Source organism: Euprymna scolopes, chromosome 2 (genome assembly GCF_053919585.1).
Source record: "Euprymna scolopes isolate OS-2025 chromosome 2, ASM5391958v1, whole genome shotgun sequence".
Taxonomy (NCBI): Eukaryota; Metazoa; Mollusca; class Cephalopoda; order Sepiida; family Sepiolidae; genus Euprymna; species Euprymna scolopes.
In genome coordinates, this window is record NC_136483.1 from 34,731,586 (window position 1) to 34,754,092 (window position 22,507).

Genomic DNA, 22,507 nt, shown 5'->3' on the forward strand with positions numbered 1-22,507 from the left:
CTGCCATACGACCAGTCCCTCATAGTCCAGGCCTGCCCGTTTGTGAGCCAGATGTTGCAATGGAATCTAGCTCTGAATCGGAATGGAAGGTGGAGAATACATGCCAGAGGAGAATGACTGGCCAATGCCTCTAATACAAGCAGATGTCAATGACCTGACACGAGATCTAAACCTATCAAAGGAATTTGCACAGCTTCTGGGTTCTCGTTTTCATGAGAAAAATTTGCTAGCATCTGAGACAACATTCTTTTGATACCAATAAAGAATTCAGACAGTTCTTCACAACCCAGAAGGTCTCGTCATTCATTTACTGCAACAACATTGCAAATTTGATTCAATCAATGGGGCTGGACTATGTTGCTACTGAACGGAGACTGTTCATTGACTCTTCCAGCAGAAGTCTCAAGGCAATCCTCCTTCACAATAGAAAAAATACTCTTCAATTCCAATCGGTCATTCGATGCAAATGGAAGACTCATGACAACATGGATTAGCTACTGTCTGCTCCGAACTAGAATGACCCTGGTTGGTTGATCTGTGGAGATCTTAAGTTGGATTGGTTTTGGGACTACAGGGTGGGTATACAAAGTATCCATGCTTTTTGTGTTTGTGGGATAGTCGGGCTGATGATCAACATTTTGTCAGACAAGAATAACCACTACGACAACGTTTGGAACCTCATTCACACAATGTTCAGGTTCATTTTCTTGTTGAACCAAACAAGGTCTTACTCCCACCTTTACATATCAAACTGAGATTGATGAAGAACTTTGTGAAGGCAATGAACAAGGATGGCATGGGATTTAATTTTCTTCAGCAAAAATTTCCTCGGATCAGTCTGGAAAAGCTTAAGGCTGGCATCTTTGATGGGCCTCCGATAAGGGAACTTATGAAGGCCTCAATGATTGACGATGCACTGAATGCGGCTGAACTGAACTGTCCATTTGGTGTCAGTGATAAGAAACTTTCTAGGAAATAAGCGAACTGCAGAATATGAGAAAGAAGTCGATGAGCTCTTGAACAGCTATCAAAAATTAGGGGCTCGCATGTCAGTCAAAATGCACTTTCTACGGTCCCACTTAGATTGTTTCCCTCAGAACTGTGGTGACTTCAGTGAGGAACAGAGAGAACGTTTCCACTAGGATATTCGTGTCATGGAAGAACGCTACCAAGGCCGGTGAGATGTGAACTTTCTTGTGGACTACTGTTGGTGTATGAAATGAGACGTGGTGGCTGTCCAACACAGGAGAAAGTCACTGAAAAGGCCCTTCATCCATGATTAGATTTTCTGCAATATATCCTCTTTATCTTCTGAATATGCAAGAAAAATTATTTCTTTTGTCAAGAATTTTTCTCCAAAATTAAAAAGAATAAATGGTGTTTTTAATTATTTTACCGCCTTGTATCTCAAAAACATGACCTGATTGAACAAAATGAGTGTGATTTTTAGATTCTGCATCGCAAATAACCCTAGAATCACTTATCAGATACTTTATCTTTGAAACTTCGCAGATCAGTGTAATCAATATATAATATATAGTGAAAACATCGTGTAGAGTGTTCAAGTGCACTGAAATTCACCAAAAAGGCATGTACATAGGATAATGTCAGCAAAATCTATTGTACATGAATTATGATATGCATATGTGCATCAAGGAAGGATATCAGGTATAGTTTTTGACGTTAAATTTGAACTCAACCTCAGATCAAAAGTCTCAAACTCAAATCCAACTGTTCTCTTCTCTCTGCACTTTTCACACTGACGCCCAAAATAAAGAAGACGGCTCTTTTATAGAGAGACCCAACCACATCTCATTTGCATCCCCCCTCCCCCCTCTCGTCACATCATGTGATTTTCAGTCCATAAATACCAGGGGGCGGCCATTTTTATTTTCTCTTTTTTTTTCTTTCCTAACACGAGTCGCACGATGCATGAGGTAAGGTTCTTTACTTTTAACCACAGTTTTTCTGAATATATGGATGCATAATGGTTTTAAAAGAATGCAGTCTCTCGAGGCAGGCAGTTTATTCCATGCTTCAGCAATTCTAAACATCAAAAACCGTTTCCAAAACTCATAGGAGCTGTGTTGTTTTCTGACTTTATAGGCAGATCCACATGTTTTAGACATATGAAGATAAAAAGTTGCTCAAGGTTGTTGTTAGAGCTTCAATAAATCCAAAAGCAGGCAAAAAAAAAAAAGGATTCTTCATCCATGGTTGACCTTGCCCGACAGGAGCCTACTACCACCTACATAAAGCATCCAATTGCTTCAGCCATTAAATCCTAACTAATTTCTCTAAATACTTAGTTATTTGTTCTTGTTGACAGAAATTATACCAACAGTAAAGATTTTAGACAATTTCACATGTTTTAACATTCATAGACTCCATAACTTCAGATGTGTCATGTGTATTTTTCATGCTCTAATTACGATGTTTATGTTTTGGAGTGTTTGTTGAAGTATTTTGGCCGTCTGATAGCTTGCACTTCTAAAAGGTTCCAAAGGGCATCTTTTTATTATGAATCCGTCATGGGATGAGTATTTCAGCAACTTAACATAAACGACAACAGTTTTTCCATTGTGCTAGGAAGATCAATATTGTTGATTATAAAATTCTATATCAACTAAAAGTTGAAAAGAAATATCAGTATGCACTCTACACTAGAAATAATAACGACATGAAGCAGTTTGAAACACCACAACATTACAAATGCACCCATTAAAATGATTAACATTAAAAAAGTATTATGGTTAAGGTACCATTTTACCATGCCATTATTTCTCCTGAATCATTTTGATGCAATGAATATGAATACATCTGGGTTCGTCCTCACAATAATATGACCGGTTGGTGTAAGCGATAAATACAGACGAGTATAGCATCCTGGGGAAGATATTGGAAGATACATTGAAAATCTAAGCTTAAACACATTATTACGACCACAAACACCTACTAATTAAGGCCACTTACTAGATTCTATTACTTGATTACTGAAGCTAATACCACTCAGCTACTTTAAACAAATATACTCTTTCTGAGACATATTACATTTTTATCTAAATGCAGAGTTATCACCAGTGTTGATCCTAAGTTAACTCATAATGTTATTTGTTTGGTCATGCCTTATTTCATGATGATATTGTCTTAATATGTTTTTAATTTTTTTTGTTATTCAATTTTCACCCCAAACAAGCACAGTACCACTTTGAAGTAGGGGGCTACTATCGGGGACATAAGTTGCAGGGGTATTATGAAGGGAAGATGTCTGTTCACATTACACTTCTTCTGCATGTCAGTACAGTTGGGAAAACAGAATCCTGGAAGGGAGCTCCAAAGTCTAGCAGTTCTGGGGAAGAAATTATTGGAATAGAAGGCTTTCTTACACCTCGGGATCTCTACTGTGAAGGGATGGGATTTAGCTGCTTGTCGGGTTTGTCGGGGGGTATTCATGTCGAGGGGGTATAAGTGCTTGTAGTTCGTCAGAACATTCACCATTAGTACTTTTAGAACAGGCAGAGGAATGCAACATGTCGTCGATGGGACAGAGGCTGAATATTTCATATTCAACGATCGGAAATCAGGATGCTGCATTTGCTCTAAAGTTGACCCAATATTTTTTTCTTAATTCCCTAGCAAGAGTTCAAGATTAATTTCTTAAACGGGCTTTATAACTATAATATTTTTCAAATAAATATAAACAATTATTTTTATACTTACACACAGTAGTGTTTCACGCAAACGTAATTATCAGTGTAGGAAGTGATAGTTCCTGCTGGCTGGAGAATTAGAACTCAGTCACAAAATCACCTTTGACTTTGTAACTTTATATATAATGTGTGAGGATGGAGGGTGCATGTAATTGAGAATTCTACCACACATAACAAGAATTATTAATAATTTTCCACTTGAGAATTGAGATTTCCAATTCTTCATGTCTCATTTTTGTTCTCGTCTGAAAGATAATACTTTGATAATCCGTCTGCTTTCTGGATTCCAAAGATTAGCTCTTAACCTACTTTTGTGAAGAAAATCTTAATATGAACTGATGGAAGATTACTTACTGTTATATAAGGTACTTACTACATCGTGATGGTTAGCAAGCAGGGGGCCAGTTCATTAACATGAAAAGGTAATTTCCATCAAAGTCCTCTTACTTAAGGTATAACGGATTCTTAATGTTATTGATTCTCATAACAAAAACAAAAATGCTTTTTTTTTAAATTAAATTTGTTTTTTCTCACTCCATTCTTTCACTGTGACCAAACCAACAAAGTCTCCTGTTCTGTACACATATCTCTATACTGTCCAGATTTAATGTCTTTCTCTGATGTCATCAGATCTAAGCCTGTCTTTGAGACTCATATTACACATCTTTTTCTTTTTTTTTTCGCTCTTTTTCACCTGAAACAAGTTTATTGTCATTAGGAACGTGTGTCTAATAGAGGAGTATGCGAAGCTGAGCAACAAGATGTCTGTTCACATTACATTTAAACTACAGCATGTTAGTACAGCTAGAGGGGCATGAAACCGGGAGGAAATTCCAAAATCTAGCTGTCAGAGGAAAGAAACTATTAGAGTAGAAGGCTCTCTGGCATCAAGGGACCTCTACAATGAAGGAGTGGAACTTTGCTGTTTGTCAGGTTAGTCAAAAGTATATTTATCAAGGGGTCACGAGTGCTATGAGTTCATTGGAGTACATTTCATTTAAGTGCGTGTTGACCAATAAATTGGAGACTTTTTTATCATGTCTATGATATTGTTACATACTGAGTATATACTTGTTATAATGATGCACATATAATATATATGCATAGTGTCGTCATAGTGGTGTATATACAGGTACGAAAGCGTGTCTTTAAATGTATGTATAAGGTAAATAACCGTCCATGTAACATTTTGCACATCACGTATAAATGTACCAATGTGTATGTGTGTGCGAGTTTTACACATATCCATAAACAGTTCAATAAAACATGGCTGTTCAGTAAACGGACTACTAACATCAGCAAATAATTTATATGTGTGTGGCACACAGACAAAGGATATACATTCACTGGTACCTTTTGTTCACCTGGAGTTGGCACTGACTTGGAGCTCTGTAACAAAGATGCTTCCAACTTCCAACAATCATGCAGTTAAATACACAACATCTTTTTGTTAAAATTTACTATCTTTTATTTCACTTCTATGTCCTTGTCCCAATGCCAAATCCTCTTTGCTAGTTTACACATTGGGTGTAACATCCCATTTGCTTCCCAGTGTGTACCAGAACGATCTATCACCAAGCAAACATCTTGGTAACTGACCTGACTCTAACTAACTTTTTTGATTTTCCTTGTTACCTATATATCTAACTGTTTCCTTTGTTCTCAGAAATTGATTGCATCATTTTTTTTTGTGTTTAAAAATAAGTCCAACTATTGTTATTGTTCCCAACCTATTATTGTTATAAATTCTTTATTCAGCCGAATGCCATTTTTTATACAATTCAATTCTTATCACTTTTGTTTATTGTTTATTTTCCATTTACTCCAAATATTTAATTTGTCTTTATTTAACATTCAATTATTTGTTTCAAATATTTAATTTATTTCGATTTTTATTGTTACAGACATTCCATTATCTGTCAAATATTTCATTTGTTTCGAGTTGACTGAGATGTGCAAACTACGTAGCTAAACTAGCTAATGTACTCGATTATTATCATAGAGCCCCAATTTATTGCCATATCATTCTCATATCATTTCTTTTCATGCAACACATGTCCTCAAGCTTCACTGACCAGGCTTCATTTCCATGCATCATCACATTTCTGGTGATATTGAGCATCCATTTGGAACATATTCTTTCTTATTTGTAAGCAGCAATTTCTATGTTTCATTTTTAACATCTTTGATGTTTCTGGCCCACCCTCTTCTAATAATTGGTTGAAGAAAATGCAAAAAGTCAAAAGCTTGATTCGTGTTTTTCTTTTCAATCATTAGAACTTTATTGTGTTTTTTGTTTTCATTTTTTTAATTTGCGATAGTTCAGTTTGTTGCGGTATGCATTTTGTATGTTCCTAAAAACAATCAATAATAAAGACCAACTTTACATATTTACAATCTGCAGAATTCATTTAATGGAGAAGAAAAGAATTTGCACCTTTGTACAGCAAGCATATTTTTGTGTTAGTCCATATAAGTCATTGTTGAAAGTATGGACATGCCGATTGGACAGCAAAAAAGTCTTTACGTGTGCGCCTGCCATGACTGCTTGGTGAAAAAGAGAAAAAGGAAAAGAGAAAGGAAGTCAAGTGTCATAGTGGAAGCTCGTGCTGCCATGCTTAACTGTCAATCACCAAGGTCAAAGGGCAGACAATTGCTTGTTCTTCTTTTTTGTTGTGTTTGTGTGTTCGTCTCACTTAGCAGTGCTTGTTAAGTTCTATCAATGATGAGTGTTATAATATCATTCATAATAATGATAATTATTGCAGCGAAAGACACTGAATAAAAACAACAAAACAGAAAACAGAGAGACAAATGACAAAACGAGAAAAGAGAAATGGGAAAAGAAATAACTACACGGAAGATTCATAAGAATAACAAAAGATGAGAATAACGAAAACACCTGGAGATGGATGCGAAAAGGACATATAAACCGAGAAATTGAATCTCTAATAACTGCAGCACAAGATAACTCGATAAGAACAAACCATATCAAAGTAAAGATCGATAAAACACAAGAAAACAGCAAATGTCTGTGGACAGACGAAACGATAAACCATATAGTAAATGAATGCAGCAAACTGGCCCAAAAGGAAGACAAAAACAGGCATGACCAAGTGAGGAGGGCGGTGCACTGGGAAGTGTGCAGACGGCTGCATTTTGAACATACAGATAAATGGTACAAGCATAAACCCACAACAGCATTCAAAAACGAGAACCACAAAATCCTATGGGACATGGACATACAGACGGACAAACACATCCAAGCAAGAAGACCAGATGTCATAATAATTAACAAGAAAGAAAAATCCTGTTAAATCGTAGACTTTGCTGTCCCAGCTGACCACAGGGTGAGTATGAAAGAAAAGGAGAAATGAAGCAAATACGCAGAGCTAGCCAGAGAGTTAAAAGGGATTTGGATGATGAAGAAAATCAAAATAATACCGATGATAGTAGGAGCACTAGGAACAATTCTGAAAAACTTTGAAAAAAGATGGCAGAAATTGGAATCAGAGGAATAGCTGCAAAAATACAACGACTAACGATAATGAAAACGGCTGAAATATCAAGGAAACCCCTTGAATGTGGAGAATGATACAAGAATACAAAATAATGAAGAAGCGTTATAGGGCATGAAGAACACTGAAGCTGCATATCTACAAGTTCTACACCCCCATCACGCATCCCCTCCCATTGTCTCATCACCGTTCCCCCCAATAGAAAAGTGATGCCAAAGAGCCGAGAAGGGTCAAGAAGGATGGAAAGACTGAGGAGAGAGCGCTGACCAGACCTCTGCTGAATAAGCGCAAAGAGAACTGGGACCTTCGAGAGGCTTAGTATCACTCAAATTCCAGTATAAACCAGTGGCTGCTGCCAGCGAGAAATCAATGGTAAGCGGCTGTTGCAATAACAAAAATTTATTTGAAAATGCTATCGACGCTTGACGTTTGGAGAGACTTGTTGTCACTCAGCTTCCAGAGAACACTACAGGTTTCCAGTCAGATCGTTTGTTGACTTGTGTGAAAGCTCCATGTGAGCCAATAATAATAATAATGATAATAATAATAATAATAATCTACACATGAAAAATTAAATTACTGACCTAATTCTGTGATCTCATATGAATATTAGTGAAAACTTTCTTAGTGTTCTCCTTTAGGAAAATAGAAAGTGGATCGTGGGGTTTACTTTAAGCAGCCTCATAACTCTTGCTTCTCTTATTTTGTCTTTTAGTCCTCACATTCCATGAGCGAAATTTCTGACAAAGAGGGAAGAAATGCTGATTTCTGAGTCGAAATCTATCTGACATCTTCGACTAAATTTTTACCTTAAAGTGGTATTTTTGGCTCCATCCAACAAGTGGCTTCATGCCTTTTCTGGAGTGATTCCCAGAAAAAAAATAAGAACAGTTGATTTTTCATTCAGCAATAAAGGCCGCAATTTTCTTTAACAAAATTCCATGCAAAAAAGACTGCATATTATAAAGTACATGCACCTAAGGAATACTGTGTATTACTTAAAAAGAATATGTTTCTGACAGAGGAGTATGTCATGAGGGATGTTACATGATAAAAATACTGGCAGCGTGTTTAGGAGTTTCGCTTGTATTTCTTAACCACACTATATTGATGAAATGAGAATATGCAATATTATTCGATTAACAAATTTATGCTTTTTTGTCTGTTTTTTTTTTTTTTCACTTTAATTCACATCATACAAAACACATTATCACTGAGATGTAGGTGGCTACTGTAGATTAGAGACCAGATTTAAAGGGGGATGGGGCATCCGAACTGAAGAGTCATGCCGTGAGATGTTTATTTACATTACTTTTAAATTTCTAGAAGGTAACAGCGGTCGAGTAGTTTATGACACAGACTGACGACCTGGGTGTTCCAAGTTCGAATCCAGTTCATTCCACAAAAATCACTTTCATTTAAGATGTTGGCAACCTTCTCATTATCCCTCCTGTAAGTGCCCAATCAATGTCTTTCTAGAAAGAGTTCTTACTAGAAAATTACCGGAGAAACTAATGTCAACAGTAGAATCTTTGCATGCATATGATATGATGATGATGATTTAAATTCCTGTATGTTTGTACAGTAACCGGGAGCAAGGAGGGAATTTCAAAGGTTAGCAATACGTGGAAAAAAAACTATTTAAAGTAGAAAGCCTTGTAGCATCTCGGAACTTCTACAGTGAATGAATGGGATTTATTGTTTAATTTATGTTAAGGGAGTATCAGAGCAGCAAGTTTCTCAGAACACATTTCATTGGAGTATTCATAAAACAAGCACAGAGATGCAGAATTACAGTGATGAGACAAGGGCTGGAACTTGATGAACAGTGAGGAACCTATTAGATTATTGTCTTTTTTTTTCTAAGACATCAATATTCCATGCATGGGTGGATGGTGGCTTTGTAGAAATATATGATATGGGCAGGTGTTATGTTGTCTAGTAGCATAGTAGAGGAACTCTACTTTCTTTGCAGCAGCCTTGGCAATATCTATGATGTATTTGTTATTGTTGATGGAAAGCATGAAACAAAAGCTGCTAAAAATTACAAGATTTTAAGCCTTACATAAATTAGGATTTGACAAAGTCTAAATATAGGAATGGAAAGATTAACCAAGCAGTGAAACACACCATCAAAAACAGAAACTTTTCGCAAATGAAGAAAACACACATCAGAAGGAATTACAGCATGAAAGCTTGTTTTTGATCAATTCAAGCTGCTTAATTAGCTGAAAACATGGGAAGTAGCAGCAGTAAGGAGGTGATAGTGGTTAAATGGTTAACGACACAGACTGGCAACCTGGATGTGGCAAGTTCGAATCCAGATCATTCCACAGAAACACTTTCACTTAGGGATGTTGGCACCCTTCACATATACCTCCCGTAAGTACTCAATGTCTTTCTAGAAAGAATTCTAACAAGAAAGATATCAAGAAAACGAATGCCAACAATAATCATCTGATTCATATGAAATTTCAACAACAGCAGTTTAGAGTTGCAAGCTATTTTTAAAAGCTATTTTAGTTTTAAAAGCGAAAGGTTTGCAGTATCCATCAAAAAAAATTTCAATCCAAAGAAAATTTTAATCCAAAGAAAATTTTAATCCAAAGAAAATTTTAATCCAAAGAAAATTTCAATCCAAAGAAAATTTTAATCCAAAGAAAATTTTAATCCAAAGAAAATTTCAATCCAAAGAAAATTTTAATCCAAAGAAAATTTCAATCCAAAGAAAATTTTAATCCAAAGAAAATTTTAATCCAAAGAAAATTTCAATCCAAAGAAAATTTTAATCCAAAGAAAATTTTAATCCAAAGAAAATTTCAATCCAAAGAAAATTTCAATCCAAAGAAAATTTTCATCCAAAGAAAATTTTAATCCAAAGAAAATTTCAATCCAAAGAAAATTTCAATCCAAAGAAAATTTCAATCCAAAGGAAATTTCAATCCAAAGAAAATTTTAATCCAAATTTCAATCCAAAGAAAATTTTAATCCAAAGAAAATTTCAATCCAAAGAAAATTTCAATCCAAAGAAAATTTTAATCCAAAGAAAATTTCAATCCAAAGAAAATTTCAATCCAAAGAAAATTTTAATCCAAAGAAAATTTTAATCCAAAGAAAATTTCAATCCAAAGAAAATTTTAATCCAAAGAAAATTTCAATCCAAAGAAAATTTCAATCCAAAGAAAATTTTAATCCAAAGAAAATTTTAATCCAAAGAAAATTTTAATCCAAAGAAAATTTCAATCCAAAGAAAATGTCAATCCAAAGAAAATTTGAATTGTAAAAGCTTGCAGATGAAGACGAAGAATAGAGTTTCCTGTTGGATAGCCAATCCATAGAAGTCTTGAATTGTAAAACTTTGCAGACGAAAAGCAAAATTCCTTCTTATATTGACATGGAAAATTATGTGCATGAATTCTAAAAGATCTAGTATGTTTTATGGAGTGATGTTGGTTTCTGATTGAGCGATGATAGCAGACCGTTGTTCCATTTGATTGGTCAGTTCCTATCCTTCCTGTCTATGAATAGAACTTTCCATTTTTTTGTAATCATACTTTAATTCATTACACTAAAAATATTACAACAAACACAATAAAAAGAATCAAACGAAATTCATAATGACCTAATAGAACCTGTGTCTAATCGATTTAGCAGATAAAATGATTTTGTATCCGATCCAAGTGCCTTCTTGGTGAGCTGATTTCCCCCAGTTTTCAATCATGTGCCATATCTTGCTGCAATGTAAAATCTAAAATAAAGCTAGGGTAGACAAATTAAAATATTTTTAGTTCAACTTTTTTGAAGCTTATGATTTGAATGATTTGATCATTTTCTTAATTTTTTAATTTTTATTTTTTGCAAAAAAAACAAATTATTAGCAATTTGTTTTCTATTTTCCTTTTTCAAGTGTGTGAAAATGTTTTTAAAGTTTACATTTTGAAAGCTTTTTTTAAACCTTATTTTTACAAAATTTATTTTTTTCAACATTACTTTTTGTGCATAATAATTTTTTTTGTTATTCATTTTGTTCAAAATAAAAAAATGAACTTTAATCTTTACAAAATTAGAGAAAAGAATAAATCATTTTGATCTCTAAAACTAAGTACTACACACTATTTTGTAGACAAATTTTTTCACAAAAAAGTAAAACATTAAATGATTTCAGTTTTTATTATCAGTTAAAATTTGAGAGACAATAACCTAAAGAGAATCTAACCCAACAGCAGCAGCAAATATGGGTTTTAATTATTGACTCTCGACTGGACAAAATCTCCAAACCGCAGTTTCTTTCAGCTAACCAAATGCACAAGAATATTCACTTACTAATTTTGTATGTAATATAAAAACTCAAACACAATTTTATATTCGACATATGTGAGTACATTACAAATCCAATGTGGACCACTGAAGCCGAAGGCCTTTGGAAGATGAAATGAGAAACATTCACAAACTACTATATGCACAGCGGAAAAATACATGTTCTCTCTTAGAGAAGAGATAAACTAAAATGCATACACACGCATCTACAATGCCTACCCAATTTACATGCACTATCATATAGAAACTCACACGGTGCCAGCTGAAACAAACATGGCTGTTCAACTTCTTAGACACTAAACTTCTTCACTTGAAACGTTTCTATACACTCTGAACTCTCATTCATTACCAATTCTTTATTTTTGATTGTCCCGACAAGTTGTCAATAAAATTGATATATTTCTCAGATCTGATTCCATATTAAAAACAGGCCTAGATCTAAGGAATGTTAAATCTGAATAATATACGGAGATGCATGCAAAACAAGAGCCTTCGATGGTATGGTCACATTGAAAGAATTAATGAGGGTTCTTGGCTTAGTCGATGTCAAACAACTATGGTAGCTGGGTCAGATAACAAGGGAAGGCTAAGGAAACATGGGAGGAGATGATAAAGATGAACTTGAGGCAAAGAGGGATAAATAAAAACATGACTAGAGATAGATAAGCTTAGATATCAATTTTTAAAAGCTGTTGACCACATGCCAGAATGTAAAACGGACGTTAAACTATGATAATGATAATGTTGTGTAATTATAAACTTTGTCTTTCTTTTGATATTACCTTATCCCATAAAATCATGTCTGATGTTGAAAAACCCGGAACGTTTCATAACAACAGAATAATAACATCATTGAAGAATCATCTTGTTTTGCCAACCGACAGAATAGTACTGTTACAGATTATTTTTATTTTTATTTTTTGTTTTTTACAACAAGAACTCAATTTATTATGCACGCTAATAACTCAAGCCAATGTTATCTTTTCAAATCTCCACCAAATTATCAGAATGTTTGGAGGCTGGGATTTGCCTTTTCAAAGAAAGTCTTGTCTTTTTAGTCAACAAGAATTTTAATTTCATTTTCAGTCTGGAATTTTAACTATTGATAAGGATATTTCGTTCTTTGACCAATTGGTTGAGCAACTGCATATACCATAAAAGACTTCCTGTTGAACTCTACTGCTTCATATAAATCTGACAGATAGCCGTATTGTCAATTACAATACTTTAACTAATGTACATATCATTTCAAAAGACATTATACACTTTTTTAAGCAATCATATAAAACTTTTAAAGCACAAAAACTAGAATTTTTATATTGTTTTAATGTGTACTCATATCATATTTAAATAGGAATTGCTTGTGGTACATAAATTGTTCTAAATTTATACTCTATTTCAGCTGGCCATTGAAAGAGCATTTTAGCCTGAATTTATTCCTTAACATAATAATTAGAATATCATTTTTATACATGCAATTTCGTTTCAGTTCCTTTCTGAAAATACTTATTCTGGATAGGAATAAGTTTAAAGTAGAAAATAATTTAAATATAACTTGGTATATGCATCTGCTATGTTTTTGCATTTGTAGTTTACTGTTTAATTAGTCATTTCATTTTCTTTACAACAATAAATTATGTCAAAGATTTTGTTTTTTAACTTTGTATTCACAATGGAATATTTACTAGTCCCATCAGTTACTATGAGTAATCTTCACCATGGAATAATCAATCTAAATGAAATAGTAATAAGGCAATCTGAAAGTTATGAGACTGAATAGGACATAGGAGTGAATAATTTGTTTTTTTGTGTAATTGGTCTTTAAAACTGTTAAATTTTGAATTTTGCATACCATATGAATAGGGCTTTAAACAGTAGCCTTTTTTTATTACTCATATATATTAGTGGCCTGGCAAGGCCACAGGGGAGACAACTAAGCAAAAAAACTCGAAGCAACAGTAATTCTTTTTGGGACGCCAGCACGCAAGGACGCCAAAAAGTACCTCAATGTGGCAAATTTAATTTTGTCATAAAAACAACTTTATCCAGAAAAAAAACTTATTTTTTCATTTTTATCTAGCGAATAAACATAAAATTATATATGAAGAACCGCATTTATTATTTTTGAAATTCAACAACGCAGTTGAAAGCGATGTTTTTTTTATTGTAAAACAAAAATAACTTTTTTGATAAATCTGTGTGGCGTACCACTGAATTAATTTTTTAAAGAATAAAAATGAATAAAAGTTTTACAATGATCTTTATACATTCATGCAGCGAACAAACATAAAAATATGAAAAAACACGTTTATTATTTAATAAAAAAAAAATGTTAGTTTTGTTTTAAACATCGACTTCACCTCTGTTGTTGGATTTTAAAAATAATAACATGGTTTTCATATATAATTTTATGTTTATTCGCTAGATAAAAATGTAAAAATAAGTTGTTTTTTTTGTTTTTTTGTAGAACGTTGATTTTATGACAGAATGAAATTTGCCACATTGGCATACTTTTTGGTGTCCTGCCATCCCAAAAAAGAATTACCCCTAAGCAAAATTCAGGTCAAAGCAGCAAAACTGAAGTTGGTTTGCTATGACACTATAGATACAAATGTAGGCAAAGTTGGGCATATTTTATTGGTTTGAAAATATAGTTGTTTTTTTTTTGTTTTTTTACCAATTGTCATTTCTTTTTTGTTTTTTTTACCAATTGTCATCCCTTGTTTCTGTTTAATCATAGAATGGTATTATAATTTTCAAAAACCTGCAAATTTTCATATAGTTTCATCCCATAGAACCAAAGATATGAGTATTTCAATATTCAATTTGGCTATGAGTATATATATATGTGTATATATATATATATATATATATATATATATATATATATATATATATATATATATATATAATATAAAGCTGAACGTCTGTGTGTGTCTGGTCACGAATAGGCTCCTATATGGTTGACTATTATAGAAAACTGATCACATATAATGATAGAAGATGTATCAAGACACATGAATGGGTATGTTTGATCTGGCATAATGATGATTCCTTAAAATTGTGGGGTCTGTGTACGCGCTTGGTCCACAAAGTATGGAAATAAAAAAATTTTTTAAAGCGTTTACAAGTGTTTTTGATGTAGATGTACATAATAATAGTTTGATAAGTATGTTTTAACTTAAATAGGGATGGTATAATAAAATTGTGGGGTCTGCGTTCGCGCCTGGCCTCCATAGAATGGAAATAGGCACAAACTTTAATAAAGACTTTTCATATCTATCTGCATAAGTATACTTTGATAATTATGTTTCAGTTTGAAGAAATATAGTATAATAAAATTATGGGGTGTTCGTTCGCACCTGACCTTCATAGAATGGAAATATGTCACAAAGTTTAACAAGGTTTTTTAATAAAGATCCACAGAATATTGTGATAAGTGTTTCAGTGTGAACAGGTATGGTATAATAAATTATGGGGTTTATCTATTTTATTTTTACTTTCATCATATTTTGCTTTGGTTTTCATACCTCCAAATTCAAAGCTATCTCTTTACAACCGTTCCTTTTCATAACCTATCATCTATAAATATAAAAGCGAAAATGTGTGTATGTATGTATGCATGTATGTATGTATGTATGTATGTATGTATGTTCGTTTTTTGTGTATGTCTGTAAAAGGCTTTTGTCCGAGAAGCGGTCGGTCGACTCACAACTTCTTAAAACTTTTTATATCACATATAAATCATAATATCTACGAGTTAACAATGGAGGTCGCCTGTCTATTTAATTTGCTCGAATTTGAAAAGATAAATATTCAATATAATAATAATAAGAGAGATATAGCATATGAGAAATATTTGGAATCAAATCTCCCCTAGCTGTTATTTCAGATCATTTAAAACCATAGCAGCAAGTTTTAGTCTCCCCTCCATCCAGGCCGGAGGTTTTGGGGATATATATATATATATATATATATATATATATATATATATATATATATATATATATATATATATATATATTTCTATAATTTTTTTTCGTGTGTGTGTTGATATTCACATTAAAAAACAAAATTTATAATAAAATTACTGGTGTTCAAAAGTCCTCAGAATTAGTAAGGAACATGAGAGACGATTTCTTCTGATTGACTATTGATTACCATAGCAACTTTTTCATCGTGACACCTTCATAAATCATAGCGGGAATGTTGCTCACATGCCATCTTATTTTGGGTTATATAGACATAGTTAACAAAAGTGATGCTCTTTGCCCTGTTAGGACTGATAATATTTCACTTATGACGTTGCCTATTAATTCTGATCCTCTCTTCCCCACCCCCTTGTTTCTGTTTATTTATTTGATTACATTTTTATTTGAGTTTTTTATTGAGTCAATTTAAGAAGTTGGTAATATTTTTTTAAGGATTGTTGACAATGTGTATGAATATCAATACAAAAAAGAAAATAATATTTCAAAGCAACGCATGGAAAAATCATGGATTATATTTATATATAATGTTAAATTGAATTCTAAAAAAATTCTTAATGCTGCAATATTTTAAGTTATAAATTTATTACATTTTTTACTAGAATATCTTGTCTTTTTCTTTTCCAGTTTTAACAACTAGTCCTTTTACTTTTCTAAGCTTAATCTTAACCATATTACTTTTCATGCTTGCAGTTTTCTATGTAATATATAGATATACCACCTTTTTTGGCAATTTTGTAAGTTCGAAATCTCAGCGACTAATGATCAGAATTTAACAAACAAAGGCTTGTTGGAAAGGTAATGATCAGAATTGTGTAGTGGGCTGTGTGACCTTTGCCTTTAACGTCGTACATTAAGGGGATCATCCATCATCCAGGCCCTATGCTTGGCACTTTTTTACAGCTATAAAATTTTCGGTAAAGGTGCAGTATCTTTTCACTCATAAAAAGTCCTTGAAAATTTATAGGTAGGTGTTGAAAACGAAAATAACGTTTAAAATTCCAGGAAACAAGTAGTTTCCAAGATATAAAGAAATTATAGTTTCAAAAATGGGGAATCACTTTTCTATTTTCATTTAACGTAAAATGGACACTCACTTTATGCCCACCTTTTTTTTGGGGGGGGGGGCGTCTGCTTTTTTTTTTGAGGGGTGGTGTTTAGTACGGTCTGGGAGACAAACACAAAATCTACCTTAAAAATCTTGTTTTCTATAGGTGTGCTGAAAACAAATATTAAATTTAAATTTTCTGCAAATGAGTATTTTTCCTGGTATTAAGTAAAAATATGCATGCGTTTGCGCATGCAACAATAGCCAGCATTTATAACATAAAGAATTACATTGCTTAATACCCAGAAAAATACTTATTTGCGGAAAATTTAAATGCAATATTCATTTTCACACACTTGAAACCTATAGAAAACAAGTTTTTTTAAGGTAGGTTTTGTGTTGGTCTACCAGACCACAATTACCAAATAAACACCACCCCTAAAAAAATAACAGACCCCCCCCCCTAAAAAGGTAGCTATAAAGTGGGTGTCCATTTTACGTTAACTTAAAGAAAAGTGATCCCCTACTTTTTTAAGCTAGAATTTCTTCATATCTTGGAAACTACTCATTTCCTGGAATTTTAAACGTTATTTTCGTTTTATTCGAAAACCTTTAATAGTGGTAATTTTATAGGTTTTTTTGAGGGAGAAAAGATACTGCACCTTTACTAATGTTTCAATCATAGTTATTTGTTTTCCTAGTTTTGCATATGAATTACAAAATATCTGATATTTCCCCAAAACTTCTGGTTTTGATGGAGGGAAGACTAAAATTTGCTGCTATGATTTCAAATGATCTGAAATAACAGCAAGAGGAGACTTGATTCCAAATATTTCTTCTATGTTTTATCCCTTCTCTTTAGTTTTCATACATAAAATAAATTTCACAGTGTATAAGGATTATTTGATGCTGGAGATATTCATAATCGTACCCTATTTCCAAAAGAAGAGAGATATAGCATATGAGAAATATTTGGAATCAAATCTCCCCTAGCTGTTATTTCAGATCATTTAAAACCATAGCAGCAAGTTTTAGTCTCCCCTCCATCAAGGCTGGAGGTTTTGGGGATATATATATATATATATATATATATATATATATATATATATATATATATATATATATATATAATTTTTGTGTGTGTGTGTGTGTTGATATTCACATTAAAACCCCTTTTTTTCTTTCTTCTAAACATTTATTTTAATTAATTCCTTATTAGTTTTTTTCGGTTTTCTTATGGGATGCTCATCTTTAGCTAAGTATTATGTGTAACTATATTCATGCAGATATTCTACATGATTTATACTTGCGTAATACTTGCGTAAAAAAGTTATAATAAACACAGACCTCTTTCAATGTATATTTATGTATGCGTGTATATATTTGTTTAAAAAATTTTGCCTACCAAACTCTTCTGTCAGTTTTTGGTCTACAAACATGAAACTTAATATATAGAGTATTCAAACCCATTCGAAACTTTATATTTGGGTTTTAGCCAAGGAAAATCGCTGCAAAAGTTTGAAAATTAAAGAAATGGAATTTTCCAGGTGAAGGTCGAACGACATCACAACAAATATGCATGTGTAACGTAATAGCTATTGGTTCATGTTTTAATTTTTAGCCTTGCAGCAAACATGTCTTCAGGCATTAACGTCAAAGGAAAAAGTAAATCATAAGCTAAATGTTTTGATTTTGATTTTCCGTGGTGGTGCATGAGTTATTTCCAACATTTTTTTTTTAACTTTTTAAATCATTACTATATATTAGGTCCAATATAATATATTAATAAATACGAAATCTGCATTAATCAAAATATCATATTTAAGCGTATTTTATGACCGGGCAATGCCGGACAGCTTTCTAGTAAAATATTTTCCTACATTCTAAAGACCAAGATTGCATTCACCGTACAAATCATATTTTTTCAAAGGCAAACATTTCAGTGCAATTACAGATCCGTTTCGTTCATAGTGGAACAACCGATTTTGTATTTCAACCCTGAATCTTTCTTCTGTGGTCTTATCAGAAAACCAGAAAGTTTTCAATCAGAAAAAATATATAATGATTCAAAAAACAAAAAGCTCACATCGAGTCCATCTTTAATTGAAAGAGAGATTTAGAAATCGCTGCCTAGGAAGAGCGGCAGCCATCTTGTACTATTGATTTTTTTATAATTTTATAGCAAGCCCCACTCTCCTCAATGGTTTACTTCGACTTGCGCAACTGCCATTGCTCAAAGGCAGCATGCATACCGCAGATTTAACAGGCATAAGTCCAGTTCAAACAGACAGAAGTACATAGAAGCTAACGTTAAGAAAGAAATAGCGACAGCTAAAAGAGAATTTACTGAAACCACTAAAAAACGCATCGAAGCACAAAAATCAGGAATTCGTGACTTCTGGAAAATCTACAACAGTGTAGTAAATAATGAGCAACATCATGAAGAAATGTTAGTTTAAAGAAAGTGGTGATCACTTTTCTATAATAATTTAACGTATAATGATCACCCACTTTATGGCCACCACTAGTGTAAAACTTGAATTTACGCGGCTGAAATACACATTTGCCAAATTTTTGTTGGAGGAGCGTCAACGTGTGGGTGCTCAATTTACGTAAAATTCTTCATATATTGGAAACTACTCGTTTGCTGGAATTTTATTTTTAAACGTTATTTTCGTTTTCAACATCCTCAAAAACTTATAAATGTCTTAATTTTCCAAGTTTTTTTTTCTATAGCATAGAAAGTCGATTGTCTGCCCTTTGCTGATCTTATATTTCAAACATTCCCAATAGGTGTCGCTAGCAGTGTATCATTCAAAAACAAGATGGCGTGAAGTTTTTCTTCGATAAAATGTCTCATAATATTTGATTTTCTTAAATAAAAAAAAAATACTTGATCGATTTACGTGTTTTTGGAATATGACATTTTCATGCAGTGACAAGTACGTACATTATAAAGATTTTTTAAAGATTTCTATAGTAAAAAAGATTACTTGTGGACCATTTATAGACTTGTACCTAATGAATTCGATATATCTCGAAGAAAAATGAATTTCTCAAACTACTGATATTATCATTGAATAAAGCATTGTTTATTTAATATTTTTACAAAAAAAAAAAATTATAATCGCAAAAATATTTCCACTTTTTTTTTTAAATTACAGATTTCGCAGAATTTTTATATGGTAAGCTCGTTGTGAAAACATTTTTCATCATTTTTTTTTCACGTGTACAAATATTTTTTCTTTTGGGAAATTAAGGTCAGTCCTTAATCTTTCAAATACAATCAAAAAGTTGTTGGAAACCTACAAAAAAATTATGATAAATCGGCTTTCAAAACTAGGTCCCCCTGTTTTTCATTTATTTTTGCCTGTACCTAAAAAATGGGGTAAATATAGGGATATGTTACAACAGAACACCGACCACTCTAATTTGTTTATTTAGAGGTAATGGAGGTCACTGACAACGAATCTGATACTCAAACCCTAGGCAAATTTAATGTTTGCATGGTATTAACCCCTGAACCCACGAACTACTTTCCGCCATTTTACAGCTCCCATTTACGCTACGCGCATGCGCATCAACATAAACGATGGCTTCACCTAACAAACTGCCTTCTCACATGGCGTACCAATCTTCCGCAGAAAATTTAAAATTAGCTGAAAAAGAAATAAAATAAGAAAAGGAAAGCACTCCAAGTTGGGGAGGGGGGGGTAATTTAATTGTCTTTTCTTTTCCTGGAACATAGAATTTTCAAATTTTCAAAAAGTACATTATAGCACTTTTTGGGCGGAAAAAATTATGGACTGACATTTTTTTAATGACTTACAATTAAAGAAAAGTACAACAAATTGAGGGACTTTTTTTTTTGTCTCACATAGTTTTTAAGGCGGTTTATAAAAACATAAGCACCAAACATTTTTATGCTTTTCGTTCTTTATTTTATTTTTTTTTGCAGGAGGGGGGTTCAATTATAGAACTTATGTGGCTTAATAGGTGCTTTTGCAGTTTAGTTAGCCGCTTTTCCGTAAGTAATGCGCCCTAACATCCCCCGCCACCCTCCCCCAAGGTAAACAGTAAAATCTTCGAAAAATGTTAACTGGTGTTCTGATTGGTAAATGTTGATGCATTACCCCTAAAAAAACAAATTAGAGTGGTCGGTGTTCTGTTGTAACGTATCCCTATATTTACCAAATGGATATTAGCAGCAAATCGACCATTGTGGATCATCTTTTTACTATTCAGGAAATTAAATATTTAATTAGATTCTTATTTCAGTCACCTAAATTATTTAGTGTGAAATGAGTTTAGGAATTTATATCCAAACCTAAATATTATTTTTACTTAAAAAAAATAACATTAATACACTAAGTTAGGGAAAATTTGCATAGAATGCTCTGCTTTACAGTTGTTGTAAAAATGGAACGGAAATTTAAATTTCGTTCCCTTTTAAATTCGGTACATTTTTACATTATGTCCAACTCATCGTTCACATTCGACATGTCAACTTTTATAGGTTTTTGGGTATGCTGACATGGTTTGGGGTGTCTATTCCAAAAGCCGTTGTTAACATTGGGAGGTTAGGGGTGTCTATTCCGAGAGCCGTTCTTAACATGAGTAGATTGGAGTGTTTATTCGTTGTACCCGACAACCTATAAATGTTGACATTTCCAAAGTTGGACTTATTTAAAAAATAACAAAAAGATATACCAAACTGATTTTTTTCATTAAAAATAGAATTATTTCCCTTTCGTTAATAACTTTTTTTTTTCTTTAAATGTTTTATGTTTTATATATATAAAGTACAATTGTTGAATGTTATTCTTTTGATTATATATTCGTTTGGGGGGCACAATTAAAAAAAAGATTAAAACAGAGCGAAATTTAAGTTTCCGTTCCAATTTTACAACAACCGTAAAACAACGCATGCTCAGCAAGTTTTATCATAAATTATAAGCATCTAGATCTACTTACATTATATTAAAAAACCAAGCGACCCATAAAAGCTGAGTGTCATATCTGCTTAAAATATTGAAGAAAAAAAAAAGGAAAAATAAAACCTCTCCCAAACATACTGGCAATAATTTGGTTTCGTCCTTCCCTTGAGTGTTTCCAAAAGCGGGGATTGATTTACTAGGATTTGTATTAGAAGCCGATCACTTTTTTAAATTATTTAATTGTTGAATTCGCATTTTGGTTAACTTTGTTAGTTTGCAATCGCTGATAGCTCACTCGAAAAATTGACTAAAAGACGAAATTAAAAAGAATGGTACTCATGCAGAATTTGACCTGCCCCCCAGATTCCAATTATGGTTAGGGTTCGATCGGTAATCACTGGATTCAGTCAAGCGTTGTTCAAATGTTGAAACACTAAATCAACATTTTATTTATTTTTTTGCATAATTAATTAATTGATGATGGGAGTATTTTTCCTGTTTATTTTCTTAACATCTGTTGACAAAAAATAATTTGTACATTCTCTTGAAAAAAAATCCAACTTTTCTCTACTTTCACCTAACTATTTACAGTGTTCATATAAAGCATTCATCTGTTCTTTTTATAATAAAAATTCAGTTTTCAAAAAGAAACATTTACTGCCAACTTTCTTTTAAAAAAGTGCAAGTTTTCCTGAAAAAAAACAAAAAAACTTTCACCTAACAATTTACAATTTATGGTAAAAAATAATCTTTTTTTGTGGAAAAAAACAACTTTTATTGATAAAAAAAATTGCAAAAAATAATAAAAGTAAATAAACAATACAATTTTTCTTGGGAATGTGTTCCATTTTAACAAACTCAGCCAGCCACAGCAACACATGGCTGGATACAGCTAGTATATATATATATATATATATATATATATATATATATATATATATATATATATCCTATAAATTCGTTTTTTTTTGTGTGTATTGATACTCAT